The 9,857-nt window shown below is 35.6% G+C and overlaps 1 long non-coding RNA gene across 1 annotated transcript in view; it reads right to left on the bottom strand.

Annotated features, from left to right (window-relative positions):
- The window catches only part of LOC141521816 (uncharacterized), a 41,072-nt gene extending 33,196 nt beyond the window's left edge, over nt 1–7,876 (bottom strand). The window contains exon 1 of the long non-coding RNA XR_012478064.1: nt 7,812–7,876. This is a non-coding gene — a long non-coding RNA (uncharacterized LOC141521816). The remainder of the gene's footprint in view (nt 1–7,811) is intronic.
- Nucleotides 7,877–9,857: the final 1,981 nt, after the last annotated feature.

The following is a 9,857-nucleotide window of genomic DNA, read 5'->3' as shown; positions in this document are numbered from 1 at the left end:
TATATATATATATATATAAATTAGAGATGACTAATGACTAACAAGTTGATTATTTCAGGTACCATTAAATTCTGTGTCAGGATAAATCTGCAAAGCTAGAATATGAGAAGGTAAATAGAATATTAAAAATGTTAATGGGGAGTAGCTAGGTGGTGCAGTAGATAGAGCACCAGCCCTGGAGTTGAGAGGACCTGAGTTCAAATTTGACTTCACACTGTCACTTAATAATTACCTAACTGCTTGACCTTGGGCAAGTCACTTAACCCCACTGCCTTGCAAAAAAAGAACAAAAAAAATGTTAGATATGATAGACCTCTGGAAAAAATTGAATGGGGGTTTCTAGAAAGAATCATACCTTTTTTTCCTGTGGTGCATGGCACCTACACAAAAATTGGCCATGTATTAGGGCAGAAAAACCTCATAATCAAATGCAGAAAGGCAGAAATATTAAATGCATCCTTTTCAGATAGTGATTCAATAAAAAATAATGTGCATTAAAGGGCCAGGGAGAAACAGATCTAAAATTAATTGAAAACTATCTTCAATTTTTAAAATTTGTCTTATATATTATTTTTTCTCTTGTTTTTTCTTTGTTTTTATTTGATTCTTCTCTTCACAACATAATTAACTCGGATCTATATTTAGCATGATTATACATGTATGGCCTATGCTGGATTGCTTTCTGTTAGGGAGAGGGGGAAAGGGAAGGGGAAAAGGGAGAAAAAAATTCAAAATCTTGCAAAATTATGATTGTTGAAAGCTACTGTTCCATGCAGTTGGAAAAATAAATAAGTAAATAAAATATTTCATTAATTTTTTTAAAAAGCTACTTATGAGTGGGCAGCTAAATGGCACTGTGGATAGAGCACCAGCCCTGGAGTCAGGAGGACCTGAGTTCAAATCAGAACCCAGTCATTTAATGCTTAGTAGTTGTGTGACCTTGGATAAGTCACTTAACCTCATTGCCCCATTAAAAAAAAGCTACATATGAACAGTGTTAGAAGTCACCAACTAATCAACTAATAAAGAAGATTATCTATGAAGATAATAATGAGAGATTATATGAGGAATACTGACTAGCTATTCATTATCTCCATTGAGGATGGAACCATAGGAAAATGAATTTAAATTGTAGGAAAGAATTTCATTGAAGATAAAAGAATAATTTCTTTCTCAGTATCCTTAAATTGCCATACTTACTTTTCCAGCTTCAACTAATAACATTCTCCTTATATTATGTTTTTTCTCTCTCCATTGTACTTTGGCTAAATTGAAATGTTATTTCACATTTTTCTACCTCTATTAACTCATACTGTTCTCTCTGTAGAAATCTCCCTGTCCTGACCTTCCTTGTGTATGTTGAATTCTTACCCATCCTTTAAACCCAACTTAGCCAACATTTGTCTCAGTAAGAGTTCCATGATTCTCCCAGTTGTCCATGCTTCTTCTGCTATTTTTATTATAGCTATTTAAGTTTGGATCATGCTTCCCTGGACAGCTAGGTAGCACAATGGATAAAATTCTGGGCCTTGAGTCAGGAAAACTCATCTTCCTGAGTTCAAATCTAGCTTCAGATATTTACCAGCTGTGTTTGCCCCAGTTTCCTCATCTGTAAAATGAGCTGGAGATGGAAATGACAAACAATTCTAGTATCTTTGCCTAGAAAATCCCAAATGGGATCACTAAGGGTTGGACATGACTGAAACAGTTGAATGACAGCAACAATATGTCTCCCTACTCCATGAAGGCAGTGATTATAGTACAGTGCTCTGCACACAACCCAATAGGTCTTTGATAAATGCTTATTCTATTAAACTAAATTCCTAAACCAAGACACAGTCTTGAAGGACAGACTTGGAATATGGCCTCAGGGAGGATTTTTTTGGAAAATAATATTTTTATTATTAAGATCATTAGCAGACAAAGTAGACAGAAAAAGAGAATATATATTAAATTTTGGATCTCTCACATTTTTAAAAAAGTATATTTTAAATTAACCACCAACATTTCTCTGCTTGCCTCATCTCTCTCAGAGGTTTTTGAGTCCAAAGGAAAGGAATGGCAAATTTCCTAGTGAGAGCCCCAAGGAAATGGTATTTAAGAACACTCTAAATTAAAGACAGAAAATTTTTGTGCCTTTAATAATAGTGAGACCATCAACCCTCTGAAGATCCATTTGAGCAAGAAGAATGATTTCCTGCCATACTCAATGAATACAAGTCTAGTGGGATTCAGACTACATGTGACTCAGAGCCTGTCCACTTCTTCAACCTTAAACCATGCATTCTATGCTTTGGCTCATGCCTATTCCTTTATGCATATATTTCCTTTACAGTTAAATCACTTCCTTCTCTCCACTACTTGTTCAAGAATCGCATAAAATCAGTCTAAAAAGGCCTCACAAGCTTCTAAACTATTTTACAGCCTCCTTTCCTACCCTTAAAGGCTTCAGGACCCAAAAAATACTCAAATTGCCTTGCAGAATTGAATTGAATCTCCCATGGCAATTCTGAGCTAACAAATCTCATTATTAAGGAGTTATTTTGTCTAATCTAAAGCCTGTGTTGCAACATAAAAGCCCACATCCTGAACTTCTATTCTCAATCCTCCTTAGGCTTCACTTTAAAGATTTGAAATAGCCATAAAAATCTCACAAATTAATCAGTCAGACACATTTACAGAAAATTCATTGTATGCAGTATAAATTCTTGTATCCAGAATTAGGGCAATTGGAGCTTTGCCCAAAGGTGACAAATCTTAAAGGGTGTTGGCAGAATTTGTCTTCCTTCAGCAGCTAAAAGTAACTGAGTTTTTAGTACTTAGCAAGAATATAGGAAGCTATCAGAGAACAATGCTTTCTCTTCCCTTAAACCCCAATTCCTGGTCAGCTTAACTCTAAGTGGACTTCTCCCTAGCTCAGCTCAGTTCCTTCTTACCCTCTTCCCTCTCCTAGTAGTGACCTCCCTGGCAGCAGCCTTGTGATAATCCAGAATCTTACTACATAGAGCCTGTGTCCTGAGGTCTAAGATCTCTTCCCCCCAGCCTCTCCCTCCAAATCAACTGAATTTGTCTTTTAAAATTGATTAGAGAGGTCTCTTGTGCTGCTTATCCCAGTTTACTTTTGTGCAGCGTGTGCCCCACTAGAATTACCAGTTAGGGCTCTGTCTGTGTTAGGTACATGCAAAAGAAATATTCGGGTCTCTGATCTTTCATTTCCAAAGCCTCTCTTTGGGTACAGATTAAATCAATATCCTATAATGCAAACAATAGAGTTTAGCATAACCATACAATCTTAGAAAGGATGGATTGAAAGAGAGCACAGAGGGGTTCATTTCCTGGAGGAAAATGAATTTGGAATTAAATTTGAAAGAAAGAAGAGACCACAGTGAACATTCAGAACTTGATTTGTTTGATCTTTCTGTTCTAGAAAAAAGATGCGAATATTCATGACAATTTTTAGATCCTCAGATGCATATATTCCGCATTTCTTCTATTCATAGCTACAAACCATGGGTAAGCCAGAGCTCTAGGGATCAGTGAAATTACACATATTCTGCCTACAAAGTAGTTCTCTGGGGAAAGATGAGATGATCTGATCAGCATTGCTTCCTCCAGTGAACTGTGATTACTCCCACTCTCTGGGAGTTCCTGAATTCAAGCTGAGGGCTACTAGCAGGTGAGGTTTAAAGAGGTATATGTGTATATATACAAATATACAAATACATACAAGTAAAATATATATACATATGTACAAAATATTATTTACATATGTATTTATTTTGTTTCCAACATATGATTTCATCAGCATATGAAATCCCAGGTATAGAAAAAACTTCCATTGATATCCATCAATAACTTAAAGAGGATCTCATATCTAATGTGTTTCAGATGTAGGATTTGAATCCATGTCTTCCTAACTCTAAATTCTGTTTCCCTATTTGCCAATGTTAAATTGTTATGAGGTGAAATATATATATATATATGTATATATATGTATATATACATATATGTATATGTGGATTTAGATATCTTATACTTTTTTTTAGCTATTCAAGGCTTCCCTTAAGGGAACTGCTAATGCAAATATGTAAAATGAAAGACTAGCTCTGTTCCTACTTCCCCAAATCACTAAACCATCTTGGTTCTAAAAATTCTCTTTAATGAGCTACACAAGTTAATCTTTAAGGTCTAAAGTGATTTAATGTCCCTTGTCATTTTGGGGGATTGAAGAAGGAGAAGGGTCAGGAACAGACCTATGAATTCAGTAGAAAAGAGAATCTCTTAGAAAAAAAATTTTTTTCAATATTTTATTTTTTACCAATTACAAGTAAAAACAATATAATCATTTTTTTCAAATTTTGACTTTCAAATTCTTTTCCTCCCTCCCTCCTACATTGACAAGGCAAGAAATTTGACATAAGTTATACATATGTAGTCATGCAAAACATTTCTGTGTGAGTCATGTTGAGAAAGAAAAATATAGACAAAAACCCCAAGAAAAATAAAAAAAAATAAAGAAAAAGTATCTTTGATCTACATTCAGGCTCCATCAATTCTTTCTCTGAAGATGGACAGCACCTATAAGTCCTTCAGAATTTTCTTGTATCATTGTATTTCCTGGAATAGCTAAGTTGCTGTTACCATAACTCCTGGTTCTGTTCATATCAGCTTGCTTCAATCAGGAGAAAACTCTTAACAGTACAGCTCAGTATCTGTTCTGCATCTTCTAGTTTTAGATTTACCTTGGGGACCATAAGGTAAAGTTGATGCAGAGAATTATAAGAGAATTCTGAATATAGAAAAATTATAATCACATACAAATTCTGTTAGTTTTTTAATGCTTTTAGATCTGGGAATCTTGATAAGGGTGTGGAAGGTACTTTTCTCTTGAGATGCAAATTGACTTCTATTGTTTCATTGTTTAATGTAAAATTTGTACCCTGTCTCCTCATTTCCAACCCCCCCCTCAACCTTCTACCTGCTTTTAGTCACATAAGGGGGGGCATTCCCTTTTTTTTACCCTCAGTGCCCAGATAAGGGGCAAGGCTATAAAACCTGAGCTGGCCCAGTCAACTCTCTCAGACTGTCTTCCTTCTCTTTTTATCTCTCTCTGTATGTCTGACTACCAAGCAACCCAGCCTAGCCTTTTGTTATTCACCCTGTCCCAAAGCGATTGTTGACTTTCCAGGAGGAGGCAAAGTTTTAACATGTTTACTTTGTAATAATTTGTAATAAAATTCTGAGCAGTTTTAAAATCTTGGAGAGCATGTAAATTCTTCCTTCTTTCAGTAACCCTCATTTCTTGGTACCCCAAAATACCAGTAGCAGCAAAGTGACTTATCCAGAGACACACAGTCATTATGTTTCAGAGGCAGAATTTCTATCCAGTTTCCTGGGTTCTGAGATTGGCTCTCAATTGCCTTGTTACAGTCAAATTAAATACCTTTTTTATAAATGCTATTACCATAAGGAGTTCCACCAATAGTCTTTAAGCTTGTGTGGTATACTATATAATGAAATTGTTATACAGAAAAAATAAATTTGGGTCACTCTCCTTTAAAGTTATTTTTTTTAAAAACAATTTATTTATTTATGTCAATGGAGTTAAGTGACTTGCCCAAGGTCACACAGTTAGCCAATTATTAAGTGTCTGAGGTCAGATTTGAACTCAGGTCCTCCTGACTATAGGGATGGTGCTCTATCCACTGCACTACTTAGCTGCCTATCCTTTAAAGTTCTTTATAATGAGATTGTGTATGAAGGACTCCTATGTTTTTAAAGATTAGACAACTCATTTCTGGCCATTTAAAACCAACTAAAGTAGTAAAACAATTTGATGTCATATCTCTTATTTGTGTTTGTGTGATAGTTTATTGCTATTGAAATAAATCTACCACATCTCAGAAATTATAGAGGTTATAAAAACTAGATTTTAAGCTCAGTTTCATACATTCTTTTAAGCTATAAAAGTTAAAAACATGCTTCCAGTATTGTCATAAAAACTGAACAAACTTAAACAGAATCATAATCACATACATCTTCTAAGGAAACAAACCTAGTTAAACAGACATTATAGGTAAACTAAGTCTGGTTACAGATTGTACAACATAGGGTTGACAATAGGTTGACTGAGAAGGGGATTTATATGCCTTCAGAGGTGAGTCTTTCCACTCATGCTTAAATCACTTTGGGAAGCTCAAACTCTTCTTTGACTTCTTATCTGAAAAATATTGAAAAGTCTTATCTTGATATTATTGTTCCATGAATCAGGTTTTAGCTAGGTTAATAATAACAGAAAACAGAATTCAATGAGCTTTTAATGTTCCAGGATTAATGGCACAATAACATTAATAAAAGGAAATGAAAAATGAAAAATTATCATACAAATGGTCTCAATTATTTTAAAAAATCAAAACAATGTGACAATTTAAAGATACCTGGAAAATATTTGGACTTTTCTTTGATGGCCTTGAAAGGTTATATATGTTCCCAAGCTGGAAGTTAAAGGTCATCCATAGTCTGACTCCCATGACCTTTCCTATCTCATTTCATTTATTTCCCTTTTTATATATTCTTCAATTCAGTCAAACTGGGCTACTAATCTTGGTTATAACATTATATCTGCTGTATCCCTGCATTTGTATGAATAATCTGGGATTGTTTTCTTTGCTTATTTACATCTGCTTCTGAGAATTCTTGGATTCCTTAAAGACATAGTTGAGTGTCATTTCCTATACCAGAACTTTCCTGATTCCTTACCTTCTCTCAAGTTGTTAATGTTTTATCTCATTTGAAATTATTTTACCTTTATTTATCTCTGTCCATGTCATAGTCCCCCCATCAGAATATCAACTTGTTGATGGCAGAGTCTATTGAAGTTTTGTTTTTGGATTCCTGGGAACTAGCTCAGTGAGGACTTGCTTTAAAGGATGATGACAAGAAAAATCGAGCTAAGTTTTCACTTAGTTCAGAGTAAGGATTTATTTAGTACATTTGTTTAAAGTCAGAGCTAATGGCCCTTCAATGACCCTTTGTGTAAATGATTTAAAAAATTTGGGCAAAGTTGTTCTGGCCTATTTTAAGCATAATGTCTTTCATTCAGTTTCCAAAAAGACTTGAAAAGATCACAATTCCAATTTCAGTGAAGCTCCCCAAAGTCTTCACATAATTTGGTCAATAACTAACCCTCATTAACCCTTCTTATTTTCCTTCCTCCTTCCACAAGAAGTTAATTTTGAAGAGTCTCAGTGGCTGCAAACCCATGTGCCTTGTCTTTACTTGTTATTTATGGGGATTTAAGTATGGTGCTTCATCATTTCAAGACTATTTTTAAGGGGATTTTCTAGTACTGTAGCTGCTGGCTCCTTGAGTTTGGTTCTGCCTATGAGGAATCATTATTCAGACTCAGGAAAGCAAGGGTAGAAAGAAAAAAAAAAGTTATTAAAAAAAAGGTTACAAGTCAGAGGAAGGGCTAGGGAGAGACAGAGAGAGAGAGATAAAAGAATAGCCAAGCAGAGTTGGCTGGACCACAGGTCAGAGAAGACTGAGCTGGAGTCCAACCCAGGTTTTTGTCTTGCCTCTCATCCGAACTCCCTTTCTCTTACTGGACCAGGAATTAGGTAGAGGGTGAAGCCAAATTTTACATTAAACAATCAATGGTGCATCAAGAATGGGGATCTCCACCCAGTTGGAGCAACCTTTAAGATTACAGATTATTTCTGTTACCATCATAATTCTCCCCTTCTAGTTAATTTACATCTCAAGAGTAGGTGGTGGTCAATTTACATCTCTACCCAATCTCTTTCTGTTACCTTCACAATTCTCTTCATCTTTCCCCTGCATCAGTACCACTCTTCATCTTGCTTACAGGAACAACTGTGGGCCTGGAGAGAGGAGATAGAAGCAATGTAACTTCAGAAAGAGAAATAAATAGCTACATTGCTTAGCTGAAGAATTATAACCCTGTTCCACTCTGAAATACTTTGGGAAGTCTACAATATGGCACCACCTAGTGGCGAAACCAGGTCATGTGCAGCAGTTGTCATTTCCATACAAAGTGCCATATCCTACAGGATTCTCCTTCATCCTTGAGAAAGTGTGCAAGCCTTTCCCCCATCTTGTTCTACATGTTAACCATAACACATAGCTGGCATTCTCACCAAATTGTGACTATAGTTCAAATGTAAAAAACAACAAGAGCTAGAAGTTGAAAACAAGTTCAAACTGGGGTGATAATAGCTGTTGTAAAGGAAGCGAAATCTTCATTTTCAACATTCCAAGGAACTGTGATTCCATTGGGCTGAGGCTTCCCACCACCAATGGTCAGGCAGTTCCTCTCTAACCTACTAGATTTGCTGGGACAGAAAATGTATCAGCCTAGAATGCTTTCTCTTTACTTTTGCTCCCTGGCTTGCCAGGTGTATTTCAGAACCCAGAGCAAATCCCTTCTATATAAGGCCTTTCAGGGACCCTCCTATTTCTAGTGGCTTCCTTCTAAAATTACTTTCTACCATTTATGTTATTTAATATGTTCTTGATACATTTTGTTTTTTAATCAAGTCATTTCAATCCTCTCCACCTTCCCTATAATGAAGAAAGACAATGAAACAAAAACATCTGATACAAAGACTGTGAGCCAATACAAACAAAATTCTGTCCTGACAGCTCTCTGCACCCTTATGAAACTCACCACAAAAACCATATGCAAGAACTCTTTCCAATTTTAGTTACCTGTAGCCTATTTTCCTAAATCACTATAATCACTGTACAAATAAAAGGCATACAGAAGAATTAAATTGTTAAAGGAATATTTAGGAAAAAGAAAACCCAACACCATGTCTTGGCTCAAATTTTCCCCATAGTGAATTACTTTTCCTGCTGACCATTCATTCAAAACCATACAAATGCATAAAAATTGAGAAGAGTTGTGAGTTTGTCATAATGTAAATTTTGGCATCAGGGGATCAGGACCTTTGTCTTTCCCTACTGAAACCCAAATCTATTAGGACCTAATAATTAGGTAATTGTTAGATGATCTTTGCTTAACCTGCAATCATCCTTCATTCTTATTCTTAATAGATAACAATAGCCCTTGTTCCAGATTAAGTGCAATCTAAATCTGATGCTACCCTGCCACAGGTATGACCCAAAAGACTACAGAATCAGGTGGATGCAGTTAGGAGAACTGCCACTATGACAGGAAGTCATATCAATGATCATAAAGAAATATAAAATTAAATGGATTTATTCAATTAGTAGTGTTTATTTTGTATGTTCCTTTGTCACTCTCCTCAATAGAATGTAAGCTTCTTGAAGGCCTGTTTCCCTCACCCACCTAACACCACCTAACACAGTGTCTGGCACATACCAGGCATTTCCTAAATAACTATTGATTGAATTGAAATGGGTAAGACCCTTCCCTGTTATGTAGTATGATTTCATGGAGCTTAAATTCCCTTATCTTTATATATAACCCTCCCACTTGCCAAGAAATCTCTGTTGATTCTCTGAAGTCCCTAGAATTATCATTGCACAATTAGGGATAATGCTAAAAGTGTATAGGAAATTGCCTCCTAATGTAACACAAATGACCAAGAACAAGCTATTTAGGAAAGTAATGGGAAGCTGAAGATGGCAGGATACCGATGAGCTTCTGAAGAAGGGTCAGGGGCAATAATGATAATAATAATAATAATAATAATAATAATAATAAATAGCAGGCATTTATACAACATTTACAGATGTACAAAGTGATTTGCAGATGTAACAACAGGCCAGTGTTGACCCAGTGGGCTGAGGATGCTGTCTCTCAATAAGGGGCCATGATCAAAGTGGGTTTGGTTTTTGAAGAGCTTGGC

Source organism: Macrotis lagotis, chromosome 1 (genome assembly GCF_037893015.1).
Source record: "Macrotis lagotis isolate mMagLag1 chromosome 1, bilby.v1.9.chrom.fasta, whole genome shotgun sequence".
Lineage (NCBI taxonomy): Eukaryota > Metazoa > Chordata > Mammalia > Peramelemorphia > Peramelidae > Macrotis > Macrotis lagotis.
The sequence above is the reverse complement of the archived record's forward strand: the minus strand, read 5'-3'. Positions and strand labels throughout refer to the sequence as shown.